Source organism: Mustela nigripes, chromosome 1 (assembly GCF_022355385.1).
Source record: "Mustela nigripes isolate SB6536 chromosome 1, MUSNIG.SB6536, whole genome shotgun sequence".
In the NCBI taxonomy this organism is placed as follows: Eukaryota; Metazoa; Chordata; class Mammalia; order Carnivora; family Mustelidae; genus Mustela; species Mustela nigripes.
In genome coordinates this window covers 132,412,531-132,436,595 of record NC_081557.1, presented here as the reverse complement: position 1 = coordinate 132,436,595, position 24,065 = coordinate 132,412,531, and the positions used below count along the sequence as shown (strand labels likewise).

Here is a 24,065-nt window from a genome sequence, read left to right as displayed (position 1 = left end):
TTGTTGAGAGTTTCTATCATGAATGGATGTTGAATTCTGTCAAATGCTTTTTTTGTCATCTATTCAGATGATAAGGTTTTTATCCTTTATTTTGTAATGTGATGTATCATGTTGATTGATTTGAAGATAAGGAGCCATTCTTCTATTCTTGGAATAAATCCCACTTGTTCATGGCAAATGATCCTTTGACTGTATTGTTGAATGCAGTTTGTTAATATTTTGTTGAAGATTTTTGCATCTATGTTTATCCAATATTAGCCTGTAATTTTTATTTTTTGTAGTGTCTTTTTCTGAATTCTGGCCTTATAAAATATATTTGAAAGCTTTCCTTCCTCCTTTAATTTTTGTAATAGTTTGAGAATAATAGGTATTAATTCCTTTTTAAATGTTTAGTAGAATTCACCTGTGAAGCCATCTAGCCCTGGAGTTTTTTGTTTGTTGGGATTTATTTATTTTTTATTTATTTATTACCAAGTCAATAGTCCTATTAGGAATTAGCTATTCAGATTTTCTATTTCTTCCTGATTCACTTTTGGAAGATTTCTATATTTCTGTATTTCTATATACATCTATAAATGTATATTTCTAGGAATTTATCCATTTCTTCTATGTTGTCCAATTTTTTGGCATATAATTTTTTGTTAGTCTCTTATCATTCTTTGTATTTCTGTGGTGTCACTTGTTATTTCTCCTCTTTGATTTCTGATCTTATCTATTTGAGTACTCTCTTTTTCCTGATGAGTTTAGCTACATGTTTATCAATTTTGTTTACCTTTTCAAAGAAATAGCCTTTGGTTTCATTGAACTTTCCTATTGTTTTCTCAGCTCTATTTCATTTATTTCCACTCTGATCTTCATTATTTCCTACTTTCTATTAACTTTGGGCTTTATTTTTCTTTTCTAGTTCCTTTGGGTATAATATTAGATTGTTTATTTGAGTTTTTTTCTTGTTTCTTAAAGTAGGTGTGTCTTGCTATAAAATTTCATCTTAGAACTGCTTTCACTTCATCTCAGAGATTTTGGAGCATTGTGTTTCATTTTCATTTGTCTGCTTGTATGTTTTCTTTTTTTTTTTTATTTCTTCATTGGCCCATTATTTGTTTAATAGCACGTTGTTTATGTTTTTTCAGTTTCTTCTTATAGCTGGTTTCTAGTTTCATACTGTTGTGGTCATAAAAGTTGGTTGATGTGATTTCAATCTTCTTAAATTTACTGAGACTTGTTTTGTGGCCTGACATGATCTATCCTGAAGAATGTATATGTGCACTTGAAAAGAATGTGCATTTTGCTGTTTTTGGATAGAATTTCTGTATATATTTAAGTCCGTTTGGTCAAAGCCACCGTTTCCTTACTGACTTTTTGTGGATGATCTATCCACTGATATATGCTGTGTTAAAATCCCCTACTATTATTCTTTGCTGTCAATTTCTCTATGTCTGTTAATATTCACTCTATGTATGTAGATGAGCCTATGTTGGGTGCATAGGTATTTGTAATTGTTATATTTTCTCATTGGATAGAACCCTTTATCATTATGTAATGTCCTTCATTGTCTCTTGTTTCAATCTGTTTTAAAGTCATACACTGAAGTCAATACATACAACTAGCATTTCAGTCTGAGCTGTTTCAGATACATAGAGCTGAAATTAATTACAAGGTATGGTCTAACAAATGGTAGGGGAGTTTTTTTTTAAGTAGTTTTTACAAATATAAACTTATCTTGTACACTGAAGTCATCATACATACAGGGCAAAGTCAGAGCTTTTATATTTGAGTTTATTCTTCATTTAACTTTAAAAACACTACTATAATTTAATATTAAAACAAGAACAATAGCAAGTAGTGAGATATGATTATAGTCCTTCACTCTTTCACTACTGCATATAAAATGCCAGCAGTGTTATTCACTGGCCCCATTGAGAGGTCTGACACTGAACCCCACCCCTGGGATGATGTTCATCATCCTCATATGATTCCCCATGGTAATGGCACCATCTTTCCTGATTTGATCAAAGTCCACCAGTTCTACCTGGTCCATTTCATCAGTCTCTTCTACTTTCTTCCTCTTAGGTAGGAGTTTTTCCAGCAAAGAGAGATTATCGGGAGAGAGAAAGCCATTCTCAGGAAAGATTACCTTAAATTTGATGATGAGGCAACCCTTCTCATATGGTGTACAATTTAGCCTTCATTTAGCACACACTTGATATCTCCATGCTTGACAATTTGACCTGGATGAGAGGTGATGACAGTGGTTCAGTTGTCAAGAGTAGATACTGGCTTTTGAAAATGACACAGGGCTTCAACCAGCTGTATATCCATACATATGAAAAGGTCTTCTCCTTGCTGTGTAAAAATAGCATCGTCCTTCTGATCTAAAACAATGATAATATCTCCTGGTTTCAGTCCTGGTTCTTGGTCTCCTTCAACATGGAATGTTATCTTTTGGCCATCTTTCATTCCTTTGTTAATATGAACGTCTAGAATCTTCTCTCAAACTATCTTCCTTTCATTGAAGCTTTTACATCTGTCTTTAGGACTGATCTGTTCCCCATGGCCCTGGCATTCCATGCACAGAGACTGAATTTGCTGAACCATTCCAGAGCCTATCTGATGAATTATTATATGCATTCAAGTGCCTTGGCAATTGGGACATTTGACTGCTCCTTTCTTACCCCCTCGGCCTTCACATTTATCGCAAATCATGTTCTTTTGCAGAGCTAGTTTTTTTGTTGCACCATTATATAAATCTTCTAAGGTTTCTGAGAGGTGATGCACAACATTTTTACCTCTCCTTTCTCTCTGCATCCTTCCTCCTCTTCCAAAAAACCTATCAAAGATGTCCATGGGGAGCCAAAACCACCACCAACTCCACCTTCTTTAATTGCTTGTCTTTGCATCAGAGAGTACTTTGTAAGCTTGAGAAATCTATTTAAACTTCTCTCCTTCATTTGGATTCTTATCAGGGTAGTAATTCAAGGCCAGTTTCCTGTAGGCCTTTTTTAATTCTTCTTGGATCGCTTTGGGTTTGACCCCCAAAACATCACAGTAAAGTGTTTCTTACACCATTTTCTACAGCAAGCGAGAGGGCCAAGGCTGGTGTTAGGGAGTGGGAAAGAGCACGTTGCTGGGCACAGCTCAGGCAGCTGCCATTCCTCCGTGTCTCACTGAGCATTCTGTAACATTCCTTGTTTTCTTGTTATTCTTGTAGCTCTTTTCTATTCCTTTCTTTTCCTGCTCTCTCCCTTGTGATTGGTGACTTTCCTTAGGGTTATGCTTGGATTACTTTCTCTTCATTTTTTGTGAATCTATTACAGGTTTGGGGGTTACAGTTGGCATGAGGTTCATATATAAAATATTAAATATAGAGTAGTTTATATTAAGTTGATGACTGCTTAAGATTGAATACATTATAAAAGCACTATATTTTTACTCCTCTTCCATGTTTTATGTATATGTCATATTTTACATTTTTTATTTTGTAAGTCCCTTAATTGATTTTTCAGATATAATTAATTTTACTACTTTCGTCTTTTAACCCTCATACTAGTTTTATAAGTTATTGATATATTACCTGTATTGTATGTTCACTTTTACTTGTGAAATTTTTTCAAAAGTGAACAGTGCAGATACAGTTGGTACAATAATTTACAAGATAAGAGTCCCAGAAGGAAAGGAGAGAGGAAAAGGGGCAGAAAAAAAAGAATGGCCAAGGGGCGCCTGGGTGGCTCAGTGGGTTAAGCCGCTGCCTTCGGCTCAGGTCATGATCTCAGGGCCCTGGGATCGAGTTCCGCGTCGGGCTCTTTGCTCAGCAGGGAGCCTGCTTCCTCCTCTCTCTCTCTGCCTGCCTCTCTGTCTACTTGTGATCTCTCTCTGTCAAATAAATAAATAAAATCTTTAAAAAAAAAAAAAAAAAGAATGGCCAAAATTTCAGACTGGGCATAGTGACAATAGTAAGTATTGGTCGTGTGGTGCAATAGGAAGTCATAGCATTGGTAAATGTATGAACTGATATAAATACTTTGGAATGTAATTTGACATTATCTTGTAAATTTGAGTCATTCCTAGAATGGTGATTCTTGATACATGTATTTATCAGAAAATGTATATGAGCACCATTGTTTATAATAGAAGGACAAACTGGAAATATTCCAAATATCCATTGATAAGACAGTGCAAAATTAAATTGATATTCATATATATATATCTTATTTATTTATTTGAGAGAGGGAGAGGGCAAGCAAGAGAGAGAGCACAAATGACAGGGAGGGAAAGAGGGGGAGAAAGAAGCTGATTCCTGGCTTCCTGGCTGAGCAGGGAGCCTGTTGTGGCACTCAATCCCAGGACCCCAGGATCATGAACTGAATGAAGGTAACCACTTTAAAAAAAAAAAAAAAGGAGGCAGCCACTTAACTGACTGAGTCACCAAGGCACCCCTCATTTGGATACTTTTTGGAAGGTAAAATGAATCAACTCCAGTCACTTTCATCACCATGGATGAATATCATAAATAAAATGTTAAAATTTTTAAAGCAAATTTTAGGGTAAAAATACAATATGATATTACTTATACAACATTCAAAATAAGGACCAAAAATCATAAGTTACTTAGGAATAAACCTAAGAGGTAAATGATCTGTACTCTGAGAACTATAGAACACTCATGAAAGAAATTGAGGAAGACTTAAAGAAATGGAAAAACATTCCATGCTCATGGATTGGAAGAGCAAATACTGTTAAAATAGCTATGCTACCCAAAGCTATCTACACAATTCAGCACAATCCATATCAAAATATCACCAGCATTTTTCAAAGAGCTAGAACAAATAATCCTAAAATTTGTATGGAACCAAAAAGGCCTCAAATAGCCAAAGCAATCTTGAAAAAGAAACACAAAGCTAGAGGCATCACAATTCCAGATTTCAAGCTATAATCATCAAGACAGTATGGTACTGGCACAAAACAGACACATAGATCAATGGAACAGAATAGAGAACTTAGAAATGGGCTCACAACTCTATGGACAACTAATCTTTGACAAAGCAGGAAAGATTGTCCAATGGAAAAAAAAGTCTCTCCAACAAATGGTGCTGGGAAAATTGGACAGCAACATGCAAAAGAATGAACCTGGGCCACTTTCCCACATCATAACAAAAATAAACTCAAAATGGATCAAAGACCTTAATTTGAGACAGGAAGTCATCAAAATCCTAGAGGAGAACACAGGCAGTAACATCTTTGACCTGAGCTGCAGCAACTTCTTGTTAGACACATCTCCAAAGGCAAGGGAAACAAAAGCAAACATGAACTATTGGGACTTCACTGGGATAAAAAGCTTTTTTTTTTTTTTTTTTTTTCCTTCCCTTGGGATAAAAAGCTTTTGTACAGCAGAGGAAATAGTCACCAAAGCTAAAAGGGAACCTATGGAATGGTAGAAGATATTTTAAAATGACATATCAAATAAAGGGCTGGTATCCAAAATCTATAAAAACCTTACCAAACTCAACACTCCAAAAAACAAATAATCCATTCAAGAAATGGGCAGAAGCCATGAACAAACATTTCTCCAGAGAAGACATATGAATGGCTAACAGACACATGAAAAAATGTTCAACATAACTCAGCATCAGGGAAATACAAATCAAAGCCACAGTAAGAGACCACCTCACACCAGTCAGAATGGCTAAAATTAACAGGTCAGGAAACAACAGGTGTTCACAAGGATGTGGAGAAAGGGCAACCTCCTTACACCATTGGTGGGAATGAAAGCTGGTGCAGTCACTCTGGAAAACAGTGTGGAGCTTCCTCAAAAGATTAAAAATGGAGTTAGTCTACAGCCCAGCAATTGTACTACTAGGTATTTATCCAAAGGATACAAAAATGAATCAAAGGGGCACCTGCACACCAGTGTTCATAGCAGCAATGTCCACAATAGCCTAAATATGGAAAGGGCCCAGCTGTCCATCAACAGATGAATGCATAATGAAGTTGTGGTATGCAGTGAAATATTACTCAGCCATCAAAAAGCATGTACTCTTGTCTTTTGCAGTGACATGGATGGAACTAGAGGATATAAGGCTAAGCAGAATAAGTCAGTCAAAGACAAATAACATACGATTTTATTCATCTGTGAAATTTAAGAAACAAAACTGACAAATATATAGGAAAGGAAGAAATAGAACAAGATGAAAACAGAGAAGGAGGAAAACCATATGGGACTCTTAACTCTAGGAAACAAACTGAGGGTTGCTGGAGGGGAGATGGGTAGGAGGATGGTGTAACTGGGGGATGGCTATCAAGGAGGGCATTTGATGTAATGATCACTAGGTGTTATATGTAACACATATAGGTGTTATATGAATCACAAAATTCTACCATTGAAACTAATAATGCTGTACATGTTACCTAAATTGAATTTAAATACAAAATTTAGGGGTGCCTGGGTGGCTTAGTGGGTTAAAGCCTCTTCTTTTGGCTCAGGTCATGATCCCAGGGTCCTGGGATCGAGCCCCGTATTTGGCTCTCTGCTCAGTGGGAAGCCTGCTCTCTCCTCTCTCTCTGCCTGCCTCTCTGCCTGCTTGTGATCTCTGTCTGTCAAATAAATAAACAAAATCTTTAAAAATAAATAGATAAATAAAAAATTTAAAGTAAAATTAAAAAATAAAAATTTAAAAAACATTCAAAACAAGTCAAACAATATAATACATATTTTAGATATCAGCATGTAAGTAGCAAATTTGAAAGATGACAAAATTCAGGAGGATAGTTGTCTCTGGAGTAGAGATGGGTAATGTGATATGGAAAGGTCAATGTGGGTTTAATTATAATGGTAATATTTTGTTTCTTAAGCTGAGTATATAGGTGTTTATTACATTTTTATGCTTTGAAAATTCTGCAAATTACATATATTCCATATTCCATATTTATGAGTTATTTCATAAAGTTTTAAAAGTTGAAGAAGGAAGGAGGAAAAAGAAATTGAAGTAGGGAGGAGAAAAAAGAAGGCAATCATAAGAAAACAGAGAAGGAAACTGGAACCAGTCAAAACAGGAAATTAGGTCAAGAGTTGATCAGGGGAAATGTGTGTTCCCAGAAATCCCAGAAAATGCATGTTGGGTTTTCCACAGTGTTTGGAATGAGGACTCAACCCATTTTTATTTGAATATGAAAAGACAGGATTTCCTGAGTTCCTGTTTTATCTAGGTTCTGTACCTAAGTGCTGATAATGAGCCTATTTCTCAATGTTGGTCTTTTAAAATACCAGTTCCACTGCAAAAATTATGTTATTGATTCCTATTAACTTAGACATCCCTATTACTCTGTTCCTGATTTCACTTTAAAGACATAGTAACAATGAGAGGAGTAGAAAATTATCCTCTTGGAAAACTTTGCCACTCCACAAATAAATAGATAAAACTATTCTACGTAAAACCATTGTGGATAGTACAGATTCCTAAAGCACGAAATGGGAGAATTAACATTTGAGAAGGTCCACATGTAACCTTAGAAAACAGGTTATCCATCTCTGTGCTCCCTTGCTGGATGTAAGAACAATAGGTGGGTTTATATTTACAGGTCACATTTCTTAACTTCTTGCAGTTCTGCAAGTCTAAATCATTTTGAAATTGGTTTTGACCATACTCTGTTCCAGAGCCATAGATACCAGACAATCCATATTAACCAGAAAGTTCAATAATTTACCTTAAAGTAATATTGGTAATGACTGTGAAATTTGATTTGGAAATTTGGAAAATGGAAGAAAATGATCTCCCTCCTAAATGAAATAAACTACACACATGAGAGTCCTGCATTCCTTTCAAATGAGAAAAAAATGTTCCAGTGCTAATGGTGAGGCTTTGATAAATGAAAGACTGTGTTGCTTACTCTATTCCTGGACACATTCAAGGTTTAGAATTTCCACAACTAAGGAGCTAAGTGCAAAAGCAAATTTACCTTGGAAGCTAAGATACTCCATAATCTTGCCTACAGTCATGATTCAGCACACAAAATCAACATTTTATTGTTAATTCTCTAAAATGATTTCTTTTGAATAATTTACAAAATTACTATAATTATCACAAAAAACAAACCCATTATGCCAGATTTCCTTTCTAATTATTGGGAACCATGATTTAAGTATAATTAAATAATTATAATGGTATTTTTAATCCAGTAAATGTACATTTCAAAATCTTGATATAGACTATTAGACACAATTCTATGAAACTGTACTTTGCTTTAAATTTATTTTTACCAGGTAAATATGATCTACAATTTTCCCCTCTGGAGATAGAATTATATATAATTATATAATTATATATAATATATATATAATTATATATATATAATATATAGTATATATTATATATATTAAAAAATATATATATATATTTTTTTTAATTTATTTGTCAGAGACAGAGGGAGAGAGAGCAAGTGAGCACAGGCAGACAGAGAGGCAGGCAGAGGCAGAGGGAGAAGCAGGCTCCCTGCCGAGCAAGGAGCCCGATATGGGACTCGATCCCAGGATGCTGGGATCATGACCTGAGCCCAAGGCAGCCGCTTAACCAACTGAGCCACCCAGGCGTCCCAGAATTATATATTTTTAAAACTTAGTCTTCAGAAGGAGCAGTTAATGCTCCAATGTGTCTTGCCTTAATGCATGACACCAATTCTTAAGAGAATATTTTTATTTTACTGTTAAGATATTTATTTATTTATGGGGGAAGGCAGAAGGTGAGGGAGACAATTCTCAAGCAGACTTGTGAGCACAGAGCCCCACCTGGGGCTTGAACCCAGAACCCCAAGAACACGAACTGAGCCAAAATCAAGAGGCAGATGCTTAATTGACTGAGACAGCCAGGAGCCCCAGGAGAATGTGTTTAGAAAGATAGCATTGCTCATTGCTCCTGGCTAAGGTAATGTTTCTCTAACTCCTCAAAATCTCATTCTTATACCTAGAAAACAAAAGTTCAAATGGGAACAAAACAAGGGTCTTTAGTGATTGAAACAATTTTTTTAGAGAGAGATAAGTTTACTAACATTTTTGCTGAGCTACAGTTTAGGAAACATTCCCACAGATATTTTCTCTTTTGATAAAATCATCCTGGGAATCACTTGGCAGTTGAGACCGCAGAATCTTAACCACTAGACATCCAGGGAGCATCTCAATTGGCAGCTGAATAAGAGAGTTACGTCAACTGAGTCAATCAAGTGGCTAAACCAAGCCTGGGATTCAGATGTTCTCACTACATGCCCAGCAAGAATATTTAATTAGCATACACAATCACTTATTTTGTATTTTAGTACATTATATTCACAAGCATAAGTATGTATACCCAAATCTGGTTGCATGAACATGATTAATACTATTAATTAGAGCAAGTTGTTGGTCTTAATTCTGTAATTTGTATCTTTAGGGCCTATATAGATGATTATATGTGATCACATGTGACCGTCCTTATAATCCTTTGAAAAATCCAAGACCTTGGCTCACATTCAAGGCAGGCTCTTATATATCTAACTACCAATTGGACAATTTCACCTGGCTTCTCTCAAACTCAATAAGCCAAAAATTGAACTTATTGTCTTTCATGAAAACCTGCTTGTACTCAAAATGTCTTTGTGCAGCGGCTTCATCTGTTCCCCGCCTACTCTCCTCCCCCACCTTGTACTCCATCTGCTCCTGCCCACTGCTTTTGCCGATTATATATGGCCATGTTCTATCTCATACCCTATAGCATTTCCGCATCATCATTGATTGGACAGGGATGGATGCTCTACCTAAGACCACAGGACAGTATTCAACATCTTATTTATATTTCTAGGCTCAAGGCCAATCAGATTCTCCCTCTTTGAGACACAGAGTGAAGTAGTAGTTGTTTGTAGGAACAAGGTGAAGATCATGTAGAATTAAAGTCTAAGGCAGCCTTTATAGGGCCTATGAATTACATTTGACGCCAGGGTCTCAGGAAAACCCAGATCTCTCTGGGAAATTTCTCAGTGACCTTGGAGGTGAGGTGCTGCATGTCAGGAGATGCCAAGAGACCACAAGAAAATAACTCGATGAGACATCTGAGGCTGGATATCTCTGAATTGGCAGGTTTACTTCCCTTGTCTTTCTGACACAAGAGTATGGCCTTATTGTTTTTCAAGGGAAATGAGTTGACACAACAATAGTTAGGTCTATGAGCAGAGAGTAAATGGGATTTTAATGAAAAGGGATTATAAAAATTCTGCAAAGAGTTTTTTTTAAACCAATATAAAATCATTTCAAAAGTACTTTTCAGAGTAGGGCTTAGGACATTGCATTGTTTGCAGGAAGCCAATCAAGTTTCCTTACCATTCTGTGAAACCAAACTTCTCTACATGACTCCAGCAGCCCCATGGAGAATGTATCTCTCTGGGACTAAGGTCCTGGAAGGGGTAAGAAGCAATTAAGTGCACAAAACTGCACTAATGTGGACAGGTACTGGTTTTTGTTAACACTCATTTAAACATTAGACTATTTATTTCAAGTACTCTTGAATTCTTTAGAAATCTATGTATTTGTATATATTAATTATCTAGGAGGATCACCTCACAAGATTTACTGGTTTACCTTGTTTGGCTTATGGTATATAGTTGAGTGCAAAACATTTTCCAAAGTTATTATAACTCCCCTACTGTGAATTAGTAATACTGTAATATAAAATTGAGTAGAATTCTCTTTATACAAACACTTCTTGCAAAAAGTGCATGAAACTTATCTGTAAAGTTTATCTAATGGTTGCAAAGGAAATATCTGTCATCACTTCATGGGTCACTTGCCTAGAATATATGAGGCAAGCAGAAACTATCACTGTTGGCCCCCGTGTCTCCTAATAACAACACCTCCTCGCTTTTATGATAATTTATTTCCCTGTTCTTCTCTATGATTTTACCTTTTGTGATTGCATTCCTGAGCCTGTTTAAAGCTGTAAATAAATGGAATCCTATTAGGTACATTCTTTGTTACCTTTACCAATTCTTCAAAACCCCTGACATAAGATTCATTCACATTTTTGAATGTTGTATAATATTGCTTCATATGAACACAGTAAAATTGAGCCATTTTAATGTTGATGAACATTTGGGTTGTTCCAATTTGGAGCTCCAAAGAAGAACACTGCAATGAACATTCTTGGGCATGAATTCTAGTGAACATGTGCACACACTTTTGTGGTTAAATATCTAGGACTGGAATACTGGTCAAAAGATATGCATATCTTCAACATTCCACAGGATAACATCAAATTGTTTTCCAAAATGATTGTACCAGTTTATACTCCTATCACAACATATAAGAATTAATTTTTTCCCACAAAATTGCCAAGAGTTGGATGTATGTAATTTTTGCTAATCTTATGGGTAACAGAGGCATTGCATTGCTGTTAATTTATATTTCTTTTTTTGCCAATGAGACTGATAATCTCTTCATATCTTTATTGGCCATAAAGGAGCTCTTTATGTATTTAAATACTAGTCAAAAATATTTATGGCTTATCTTCTCACTTCCATTATAGTATCTTCTGAAAAATAAACTCTTAACTTTGATATACTTGAATATATCAATCTTTTCTTTATGGTTAATGGTTTTGGACTTAAGAAATTCTTCCCCACCCTGAGGTCCAGAAGATAGTTACTTCCAAAAGATTTAGTTTTAATCACTAAATTCCACACCTGAAACTAAAAACAGTTTTTCTTTTAATTTAAAAAATTAAGAAAACAGGGGCGCCTGGGTGGCTCAGTGGGTTAAAGCCTCTGCCTTCGGCTCAGGTCATGATCCCAGGGTCCTGGGATTGAGCCCCACATCGGGCTCTCTGCTCAGCAGGGAGCCTGCTTCTCTCTCTCTCTCTGCCTACTTGTGATCTCTGTCAAATAAATAAATAAAATCTTTAAAAAAAATAAAAATAAATAAAAATTTAAGAAAACATTCAGTTTTATTTCACATTACTATTTCACCTAGAATCAATCTTTGCATGGAGTGAGAGTCTGGAGTGTTTCCTCCTTCCCTCTCACTTTTGTCCTTTTTTTTCCTTTCTTTTGTCCTTAGAGATACTCCATTGTCCCAGCATCATTTAAGAGACTGTACTTCTCCACAGTCCTGAACTGCTACTTCTAACACATATCAAGTATCCATCAATGTATGAATCTGTTTCTGGGCTCTCTGCTCTGTTCCATTGGTCTACTCATCTTCCTCTGCACTATTGCTCATATCTATACCTCTATAGTTTTATAATAATTCTTGATACCTGATACAGCAAGCCCACCTACCCTTTTACTTACAAAAGTGTCTTTGCTATATCTGGCCTTTTCTATATTCAAATGAATTTAAGAATAGACTTAAGATTTAGATTGTGATTGGACTGAATCAATTTATTAACTTGGTAGGAACTGACATTTTTATAATGTTGAATCCTCTAATTCATGAATATGGTACTCCATTAATCTCTGCTTTCTTTAGTGACTCAGTAATGTTTTACAATTTTCCCTTTGGAGGTTTGAGCATATTTTGTTGCTTGATATTTTTGATGCTATTATAAATGGGACCATTCATTTTCTAAACATTTCCTGGTGATTTATAAAAATATAATTTATGCACTTGTGATGAGCACCAGTTGTATGGAAGTGTTGAATCACTATATTGTACACTTGAAACCAATACTACACTGTATGTTAAATAACTGTAATTTGAATGAAAACTTATATATATATATGAATAAAACTTATATATATATTATATATGTATATATACATAATATATATATATATATAATTGACTTTGTATCTAAGAACCTGACTAAAATAATTTATTCTTTTTTTTAAAGATTTTATTTATTTATTTGACAGACAGATCACAAGTAGGCAGAGAGGCAGGCAGAGAGAGAGGAGGAAGCAGGCTCCCTGCTGAGCAGAGAGTCCGATGTGGGGCTCAATCCCAGGACCCTGGGATCATTACCTGAGCTGAAGGCAGAGGCTTTAACCCACTGAGCCACCCAGGCGCCCCTAATTTATTAATATATAATATATTTGAGGGGCACTTGGGTGGTTCAGTCAGTTAAGCGTCTGCCTTCAGCTCAGGTCATGATCCCAGGGTCCTGAGATTGAACCCCGTATTGGGCTCCTTGCTCAGCAGGGAGCCTGCTTCTCCTTTTTGTCCTCCCCTGCCTGTGCTTGCTTTCTCTCTCTCTGTGTGTCAAATAAATAAACAGATCTTTAAAAAAATTTTTTTTAAATAAAAATATATTTGAGATATTCCTATGCATAATAATGATTTTATCTGTGAATAATGATGATTTCATTCCTTTTCAAAACTTATAATGTCTTACATTATTGTAGTAGGACCTCCAGTACAATATTCACAGTTTATCTATTTATCTATGTCTTTTAAAATTTCTCCCTGCAACATTTTGTACTTTTCAGTTGTTTCACGTATCTTGTCAGGTGTATCCCTATTTCAAATAATTCATGCAATTTAAATGGAAGCTTAAAAAATTTAATTTCTGATTGTTGCTATAATATGGGAATAGAGTTGATTTTTGTATATTACCTTTTATCTTCCAAACTTTTAAAATTCATTTTTAAATCTAGGAACTACTATATAAATTCTATCATGTTTTTACACAGATAACCATATTGTCTGAAAAAAAAAAAAAGGCAGTTTTACTTCTTCCTTCCAATTGGGATGACTTCTGTTTTCTTTCTTTGCTTAATTGTACCAAGAAAAACTTCCAGTACAATGTCAAATAGGAAGAAACATGAAAATTTTTATCAAGTATGATGTTAGCTATAGGGTTTTTCATAGATGTCCTTTACCAAGTTGAGAAAATTCCGTTGTATTTCTAGTTGCTCAGTTTTTATTAGGAATTGGTGATATATTTTTGCAAATGCTCTTTTCCTTTGATTATCCAATCATTTGATATTTCTTTTTAGTTTTGTGTCTTTATATATGAAGAGATTTCTTATAGGCAGCTTATAGTTATCTTTTTATGCAATCTGACAATCTCTGCTTTTAAATGGGATATTTAGGTAATGTATATATTTTTATATTTTTAAAATATATTTTTATTCAAATATTTATATATTTATATTTTTATATATCTTATATATAATTATTATTAGTTTGGTTAGATTTTAAAATGTCATCTTGTGGGGTGCCTGGGTGGCTCAGTCAGTTAAGTGTCCAACTCTTGGTTTTAGCTCAGGTCATAATCTCAGGGTCTTGGGATTGAGACGTGCATCAGGCTTTGCAGTCAGCCCAGAGTCTGTTTCAGATTCTCTCTTTCTCTCTTACCCTCTGCCCCTCCTCCACCTCTCTCTAAAATAAGAAAATAAATCTTTAAAAATAGCATCTTTTTATTGATTTCTATTTGTTCTATGTATTCTATGGTCCCTTTATTTCTTTAAAAAATATTTTAAAAACTTTTTGTGGATTATGTGATTTTATAATTTCATTTGCTTGCTGAACAGCTAGAAATTACTTTTCTATTTCATTGGTTTCTTTAGATTTATATTATACATCTTTAATTTATCATAGTTTACTTCAAGTGATAGTCTCCTGCTTCACATATAAGACTTTTATATGATGATATTTGCTATGGATTTTTCAAAAATAGTCTTATGATGTTGAGGTATTTTTATCTTTGTTGAGGGTTTTTATCAAGAATGGATGCTGTGTGTGGAAGGACCCCATAAGAGGGTGCTTACCCTAGCCCAGGCATAACGGGGAAGTCAACATAAGGTACTGAAGTTTGAGAGGATTCGAAATTTAGACTGGCATGGTGGGTGGTTCTGTTTCTAATTGGAGTCTGATGCTTAGGGGCTTTGGTTTAGAAGGTGGCTAGCCGAGCCTGGGTTCAAATCCCGACATTGTTGTTTGCCTGCCTCCTTGGGCAGGTTGTTGAGCAGCCCAGTCTCAGCACCTTTCTCTGCAAATGAAGACAATAATATTACCCACATCAACGATTTGTTGTGAGGATTTGATGAAGTGACGCCCATGAAGCACATGGCCAAATGTGGGATATATGTTAGTCATCTTGTTATCACTTAACAGAAATCTAATATAAATTACCAATATTTAAAACAGGTTAAGAGATGTTTTACAGTACCAACTTCTTCTATAAGAGGATGAATTAATATTTCCTTTCAAATGTGAACATGTTTTTCTATTGAGTCTTCAATGTGTTAAAATCTGGGATGGGGCATCTCTATGTGTGAATTGTTCTTTTTAAAGATTTTATTTTATTTATTTGACAGAGATCACAAGTAGGCAGAGAGGCAGGCAGAGAGAGAGGAAGAGAAGCAGGCCTCCTGCTGAGCAGAGAGCCCCATGCGGGGCTCAATACCAGGACCCTGGGATCATGACCTGAGCCGAAGGCAGAGGCTTTAACCCACTGAGCCACCCAGGCACCCCTCTATGTGTGAAGTTTTAAACATTGCTAATTTAAAGAGTTTAAATCCATTAGAAGTGAAAATAAAGTCCTCTGTAAGAGGATGAATTACTATTTCCTCTCAAATATGAAAAAAAAAAAAAAGAATGGATGCTATACATTGTCAAATGCTTTTTCTACATCTGGGTACTTTCTCTTTTCTTTTTGATAAGTCTGGCTTGGGAGTTATCAGTTTTGTTAATTTTTTCTAAGAACCAGCTCACGGTTTCATTGATCTGTTCTACTGTTCTTTTTTGTTTATTTGTTTGTATATCATTTATTTCTGCTCTAGTCTTTATTATTTCCCCTCTTCTGCTGGTTTTAGGTTTCACTTGTTCTTTTTCTGGATCCTTTAGGTGTAAGATTAGGTTGTGTATTTGAGATTTTTCTTGTTTCTTGACGTAGACCTGTATTGCTATATACTTGCCTCTTATGACCACTTTTGCTGCATGCCAGATGCTTTGGACCATCGTGTTTTCAGTATCATTTGTTTTCATGCATTTTTAAAATTTCTTCTTTAATTTCCTGGTTGACCAATTCATTGTTTAGTAGGATATTCTTTAAACTCCATGTATTTGTTGTCTTTCCAATTTTTTTCTTGTAGTTGATTTCAAGTTTCATAGCATTATGGGTGAAAATATGCATGGTATGATCTCAATCTTTTTGTATTTGATGAGGCCTGATTTGTGACCTAGTGTGTCATCTTGCCTGGAGAATGCCTCATGTGCACTCAAAAATAATGTGCATTCTGCAGCTTTAGGATAAAATTCTGCATGTATCTGTTAAATCCATCTGCTACAGTCTATCATTCAAAGCCAGCTACCTTGTTAATTTTTTGCTTAGATGATCTGTCCATTGATGTAAGTGGGGTGTCAAAGCCCCCTACTGTTATTGTATTATTATCATTGAGTTCCTTTTTATTATAATTAATTGACTTATATATGTGGATGCTCCCAAGTTGGGGGCATATTTGGAATTACTAATTCTTCTTGTTGGATAGACCCCTTTATGATATAGTGCTCTTCTTCATCTCTTGTTACAGTCTTTGGTTTAAAATCTAGTTTTTCAGGTATAAGTATTGCTACTCCACCTTTCTTTTGACATCCATTTGCATGAAAAATATTTCTCTATTCCCTCATTTTCAATCTGCAGATGTCTTTAGGTCTAAAATAAGTCTCTTATGAGGCAGCATATGGATGGGTCTTGGGTTTTTTTAATCCATTTTGTCACCTTATCTCTTTTGATTGGATTAAATGCTCCAATCAATCAATGTCTTTTGATTGGAGCATTTAGTCCACTACATTCAAAGTAATTATTGCTAGATATGAATTTAGTGCCATTGTATTACAGCTTTTATCACTTCTGGAGATTTTCTCTGTTCCTTTCTAGTCTCTGTAACTTTTGGTCTTTCTTTTCCACTCAAACAGTCCCCTTTAATATTTTTTGTAGAGCTGGTTTGGTTTTTTGTTTGTCTGGGAAACTATCTGTCATTGATTTTGATTGATAGTCTTGCTGGACAGAATATTCTTGGGTGTAGGTTTTTCCCATTCAGCATGTTGAATATATCATGCTACTCCCTTTTGGCCTGTCAACTTTCTGTGGACAGATCTGCTGCTAACCTTACTGGACTTCCCTTGTAAATTATAGACTTCCCTTGTCTTGCTGCTTTTTGGATTTTTTCTTTATCTTCGTATTTTACAAATTAAACTACAATGTGTTTTTTGTTGGTTTGGATGGGATTTCTCTGTGCCTCCTGGATTTAGACGTCTGTTTCCTTCCCCAGATTAAGGAAGTTTTTAGCTATAATATCTTGAGTGACCTCTCTGTCCCTTTTCCCTCTTCTTCTTTGGGGTCTCCTATAGTACTAATATTATTGTGCTTTATGGAATCATTGAGTTCCCAAGTCTACTTTATTGTAAGATTTTTATTTCCTTTTTTTTTTTTTTTTGTTCAGCTTCATTATTTTCCATAATTTCATCTTCTATATCACTTATTCATTCCTCGGCTTCTTCCACCCTTGTGGTCATTACACCAACTGGTTTAAATCTTGGTTATTGCATTTTTTATTTCAGACTGATTAGTTTTTCAACTCTTTTATCTCTGTGGTAAGGGACTCCCTGTTGTTTTCTATGGTTTTCTCAAGCTTATCTAGTATTCTTGTATTGTTGCTTTAAATTCTGAATCAGCCATATTACTTACATCTGTTATGATTAGATCTTGGCCATGACCTTTTCTTGTTCATTCTTTTGGGATGAATTCCTCAGTCTTGCCATTTTGTCTAGGTCTCTGTTTTCTTCTGTGTGTTCAGAAAGTCTGTTATGTTTTCTACTTCTGAGAGCAATGGCTTTATGAAGATGTTATATATTGTCCAGAGCCTGGTGCTTCAGAAAGTGTCTCTGGTATATCCTGTGTGCACTCTGCCACTGTATTATGGCCTCTCTATCCCTCAGATCAACCCTCAGCAGAGTTTTGTATTGCCTGCAGTGGGGAGTGTTTGGACTTTGACTAGAGTGTGCTGAATTTTTACTAAGTGTGCTCTGGTCTGCTTGTTAAGAGACTTGATACCATTTCCATTAGAGCTGAAGCCGTGCAGAACCCTATGGTTGGTATATGTGGTGTGTGTGGTGTCTGTGCTGGTCTTCTGGGGAGGAGCCCATTGTATTTGTTCTCAGGCACACTTGTTGGAGAAAAGCAGTACCAGCAGAGCACAGGGAAGCAGGGCTTGGTGTAAACAGTTAGGCAGTCAGTGTTGGTGCAGTACTGTTTCCTGAAGTTAGTTTATGCTGGCGGGGGGGGGGGGGGGGGGGGGGGGGGGGGGGGGGGGGGGGGGGGGGGGGGGGGGGATGGAAACGGTGTCAACCAGCTCCTTTGTCCCTGGAGAAGGGAGTTTGTATTTGCTGCTGTCAGGGAAGCGCTCCAGAAAAATGAGTAATTTCCCCTGTGTGTCCTGGGTGTTTTTCAGATTGCTGTTTTCATGCTGTATCCAGGTTGCTTGTTTGCCTGGAGCTGCACAGTGCACTTTAGGCTTTATCTAGCCAGGCCAGCTGGGTTTTAAAACTCCAAACTTTAGGTACCTGGTGTGGCCGGGACCTGTGCTGGTCTTCTGGGGGAGGGTCCTGCTGTGGTGGTATTGATGCAGATTTGACCCAGAAGGGCAGTTGCACCAGAGTGCAGGAGTGTGGGATCTCGAGCAAAGCACACTAAACAGCCAGTGTCAGCGACACTCGGTAGATGTCTCTGTGCCTATGCTGAGTGGCAAGGTAGGGAAACAGCACCTATGGGCTCCTTTGTCCCCAGAGAGGCAATGCCACCTCTCTTCAATGTGCTCCAAGAAGAGAGGGACTGTCTCTCCCAATGTGTCTAAGGCTATCCACTGATCACACCCTCTGCCCCAGGGGTTACTTGTTTGCCTTCTCTACAAGAGTACTGCTCTGCCTTCAGGGCTCCACATCAGCCATGCCGGAGTCCTCTAAAACTCCAGTCTTCAAGCCCCACTGGTTGCAAAAACCCAAGTAAGTCAGCTCCTCTTGTTTTCCTAGTCAATTGCTTTCCTTGTCTGATCCCCTGTGTGTGCTCCTCTCTCACCTCTGTGACCAAGGTTCCCTCCTCTCCACAGCACTCATGATCCATTTCTCTCCCAAACCACATCTCTGCACCTCCTACCTTTCATGGTGCGGCCTCTTCATTCCCTAGATCTAGTTGCACAATTTGTTCTGTCAGTTCTCAGATTGAATTCTTGGGTATTCAGAATGATTTGGTATTTATCTGGCTGTATTTGAGGGAGAGACAAAACTAGGGTCCTCCCACTATTCTGCTGTCTTAGCTCCTCTCCCCTGTGTTATTGTTTTACATTTGTTACAAATACAACAGTACATTGCTATTATTTTTTGTGAAAATAATGTCTTTTAAAGAGATTTAAATTTTAAAAAATCATGTATATATGCCATATATGTCTATTCATATATTTACCACATACGGTGCTTATTATTTTGTGCAGACCAACATTTCAATCTAGTATCATTTTCCTTCTTCCTAATGGAATTCCTTTAATTTTCTTGTAATATAGGTCTTCTGGTGATTAATTCTTTTAGCTTTGCATCTCTGATATTTTCATTTTATTTTTGTTTTGAAGTTAGGGAGAGAATTTTAGTTGACAGTTCATTTTTTCAGTACTTCAAAAATGTTACTCTACTATCTTCTTGCTAAATTATTTCCAAGAAGAACTCAGTTACCATTATCTTTGTTCCTTTTTATGTAACAGGTCCTTTTTTCCTCTGCTATTAAGATTTTCTCTTTGTCACTGGATTTGAGAAATTTGATTGGGTTATTCCTTGGTGTAGACTTCATGTTTTTTGTGCATGAGTTTTACTGAGTTTCTTGAATCTTTGTACTTATAGTTGTTATCAAATTTGGAAATTTTCAGCCATTATTTTTTCAAAATTTTTTTCTTTTCCTTTTCTCTATTTCTTCTTCTTCTCCTTTTCTTCTACTTCAGCGATTCCAATTAGACATATTAAGCCATGTGAATTTGTTCCAAAGCGTACTGATCCTCTGTTCTATTATTCTCATTTTTTCTGTTTTACTACTAAAAAGTTTGTTTTTATGCTCTCAGTTCAGTAATCTTTGCTTTTGTAATGTCTAATCTGCTGTTAATCCTATTCAGTGTATTTTTCAACCCACATATCGTGGGTTTCATCTAAGTTTCATTGGTTCTTTTATTATTTCTTGTGTCTATACTTATAGTTACAGTAGCTATTTTTTAGTTATAGTATTGAGATAACTATAGATTCACTGCACTTTAAAGAAATAGTAGAGATCCTATGTACACTTTATCCAGTTTCCACCAAATGTTAGCATTTTGCAAAACTATGATCTAATATCACAACCAGGACATTGACACTGATACAATCCGTCTATCTTATTCAGATTTCCCCAGGTTTGTACTCATTTGTATGTGTATTTAGTTCCATACAATTTCATCACATGTGTATTTTGTTCTATATAATTTTATTTCATGCAGGTTTGTGTATCCATCACCAGAGTCTAAAGAACTAGTTCCATCAGCATAAAGATCTCTCACATGCCCATTCCCTCCTCCTGGCACATCCTAACCCCTGGAAACCACTGATGATGTTCTCTCATTTTAAAAATTTTGCTTTGAAATATTATGTAAATAGAGTCATAAAGTATCTAACATTTTGGGACTGGCTTTTAAAATAATTTCTCATAATTCTCTAGAGATTCATATGTTTCTTGTAATAGTAGTGTGCTTCTTTTTATGATGAGTAGTATTTCATGGTATGGATATACCACACTTGTTTAACCACTCATTTACAGAAGAACCTTTAGGCTGTTTATATCTTTTGGCTATTACAAATAAAATGGCTATGTACATTTCTGTACAGGTTTTTATAAAATTTAAGTTTAAACCTTTAAAGCTTCCTTGATAAATACCTGAGAAATTTGGGTCATATGTGGTTGCATGTTTAGTTTTATAAGAACCAAACTGTTTTCGAAAGTGCCTGTAACATTCTACATTTCCATCAACAGTTTTTGAGCAACTGAGTCTCTCTACACTCTTATTAGTATTTGGTGTTCTATTTTTAAAATTTTAGCTCTTCTATTAGTAGTGATATCCCATTATGGTTTTGATGTACATTTCCCTGATGGCTAAAGATTTTAAAAATCTTTTCATGTGCATATTTGCTATATGGACATTCTGATGAACTATCTGTTCCTCTTTTTCACCTATTTCAAATTAGATTGATGTTTGAGTTTTTAGAGTTCTTCATATAATATAGATATTAATCCTTCATTGGGTAGATGTTAAATATTTCCCCTGGCCTGTGTCTTTTCATTCACATCACATGAAATTTGCAGAGCAAGATCAGTTTCAAGTGATTAAAATTTTCTTTTATGGATCATTCTTTTGGAGTCAAGTTGAAGAACTATTTGCTTACACTTAAATTCTGAAGATTTTCTTCTGTTTTGTTCAAAATGTTCTATAGTTTTTTGTTTTACATTTAAGTCCATGGTCTGTTTTGAATTAATTTTTTTATAAGTTGTCAAGTTTAGATTGAGTTTCATTTTTTTTCTATAGGTTTCTGTTTCCTCCAGCATTTGTTGAAAGGCTATTTTCCCCCCTATTGAATGCTGTTGCACTTTTTTTTTTTTAAGACTTTATTTTATTTTTTTTTTTCAGGAGAGAGTGAGCATGGGAGGGGCAGAGGAAGAGGGAGAGGGAGGGAATCCCAAACAGACTCCAGGCTCAGGGTGGAGCCTGATGCAGGGCTCGATCTCACAGCCCTGGGATCATGACCTGAACTTGAAATCAAAAGTCGGATTCTTAAAAAAAAAAAAAAAAGTCGGATTCTTAATTAACTGAGCCACCCAGGTGCCCCTGCTGTTGCATCTTTGTAAAAAAATCAGTTCGATATTACATGTGTGTCTATTTCTGTCTATCACTCCACCAATACTACATTGCCTTAATTACTGTAGCTATATAGCAAACCTTAACTTGGGTAAGTTTAGCCCAACCACTTTATTCTTTGTCAAGATTGTATTAGCTGTTCTAGACCTGTGACTTTCCATATAAACTTTATAGTAAGCTCACCTGTCTCCCAAAAATCCTTAGGAATATTTTGATAAACATCTCATTAAACCTATATATATCAACTTAAGGAATATTGACCTAATTACTGTTATATCTTTAAATCCACAAGCTCAGTATGATTCTCCTTTTATTCAAGTTTTCTTTGATTTCTATAATCTACATTTTATAATTTTCATCATAAGGATGTCAATTCTGTATATGGTTTGGGAAGTATTCACTTTGGAGTGAATTTACCTTCAGTTTCTGCATATTCACTTCTAGAGATGAAATTAGTTTTGTTTCTGCATTTCTTCCTTTCCAGTCTACATGCATTTTATCTTTTATATTGTTTTATTCTAGTGGCTAGAACTTTCTTACTATGTTAAATAAGATTAGTGAGAGCTTTATTTCTGATCTTAAAATAATGATTAAAATAGAACCTGTAGTGACTCACTATTAAGCATGATGTAGGATTTTTGTAGATGCTGTTTATCGAGATGAGGCCATTCCTTTCTACCATGCTAAAAGGTTTTATCATGAGTTGGTAGTTTTCTTAGCACATTGACATAGATTATATTGTTTGATTTTTGAGTTGATGAGCCGGCTTTGCATACCTGGAATAAATCCCACCTGGTCATAGTGTATAACTTTTTGTACATTGTTGGATTTGATTTGCTAAAATTTTAAGAATTTTTGCATCTAAATTCATGAAAGACATTGGTCTATCATTTTGTTTTCTTTTCCTTTCTCCCCTCCCCGCCTTTTCTTTCAGTCTTTCTTTCTTCCTTTCCTTTCCATCCTACGTCTCTTTCCTATCCCACTGTTTGATTTGGGTGTGAGGGTAATGTAGAATCATAAAATAAGTTGTAAACTAGCATCTGTAAAAATTCTGTGTCTGTTTATTAATCCCAATTGTATTTTCCTTCAAACACTTGAACATACTTATAACTGCTTTAGAGTCCTTGTTTCCCAATTGTATTATCTGAAAAACTTGGGGTTATTTACTAGCCTTTTAAGCATGAGTTGCATTTTAAAGTTTCTTAGCATGTCTGATGTATTTTCAAAAATCAACTTGAGGTATATTTACATACAAGGGCATGAACTCATGTTAAGTGTATAATAAATACTGACAAATGTTAACATTTGTGTAACCAAATTCACAAAAATATAGAACACTCCCACCTCCCCAAAAAGTTCTATTTTGTCTCTTCTCAATTATTCCTTCCCCTACTTAGTCCTAGGTAACCATTGGTCTGCTTTCTATCACTGCAGATCGGTCTTCTCTAGTTTCAAGTGAGTGGAATCACACAGCATGCGTTTTTATTCTTTCAGCAGCCTATTGTTGTGACTCAAATATGCTGTGTTCATAGTTCATATTTATTGCTCAGTATTCCATTTTGTAGATGTTAGCTTATCCATTTATCTGTTGTTGATACCTTGAATCTTTTTTTTTTTTTTTACAGTTACTGGCTATTATGAATACATTTGGTATAAACATTCACATACTTTGTTTTTCCAAAGTGATATTCTATATATTCACCAGCACACTAGGAGTTCCACAGCACTACATTCTCAACACTCTTTAATTTAGTCATTTTAGGGTGTACAGTGGTATCTCATTGTGGTTTTCATTTGTACTTCCCTAATGAATAATGGTAACATCTCTGCATGAGCTTGTCATCTATTTATCTTCTTTGACTGCATATGTAAACATTTTGCCCATTGTTAGACTGGACTGTCTTGTTGAATTATGTGTGTTTATATATTATAGATAAAATTTTCAACAGGTATGTGTGACAGACATCTCTCAGTTTACGGCAAGCCTTTTCATTTTCTTAACAATGTCCTTTGAAAAGTAAATTTTATAATTTTAATGAAATCACATTTTTCTTTTATCATTAATATTTTAAGCCTGTTTATTTATTTTTTTTTTTAAAGATTTTATTTATTTATTTGACAGACAGAGATCACAAGTAGGCAGAGAGGCAGGCAGAGAGAGAGGAGGAAGCAGGCTCCCTGCTGAGCAGAGA

General features: G+C 35.5%; 1 pseudogene; it reads right to left on the bottom strand.

Annotated features, from left to right (window-relative positions):
• Positions 1-1,904: 1,904 nt before the first annotated feature.
• LOC132024484 (dnaJ homolog subfamily A member 1-like) lies at positions 1,905-3,066 on the bottom strand (annotated as a pseudogene).
• Positions 3,067-24,065: the final 20,999 nt, after the last annotated feature.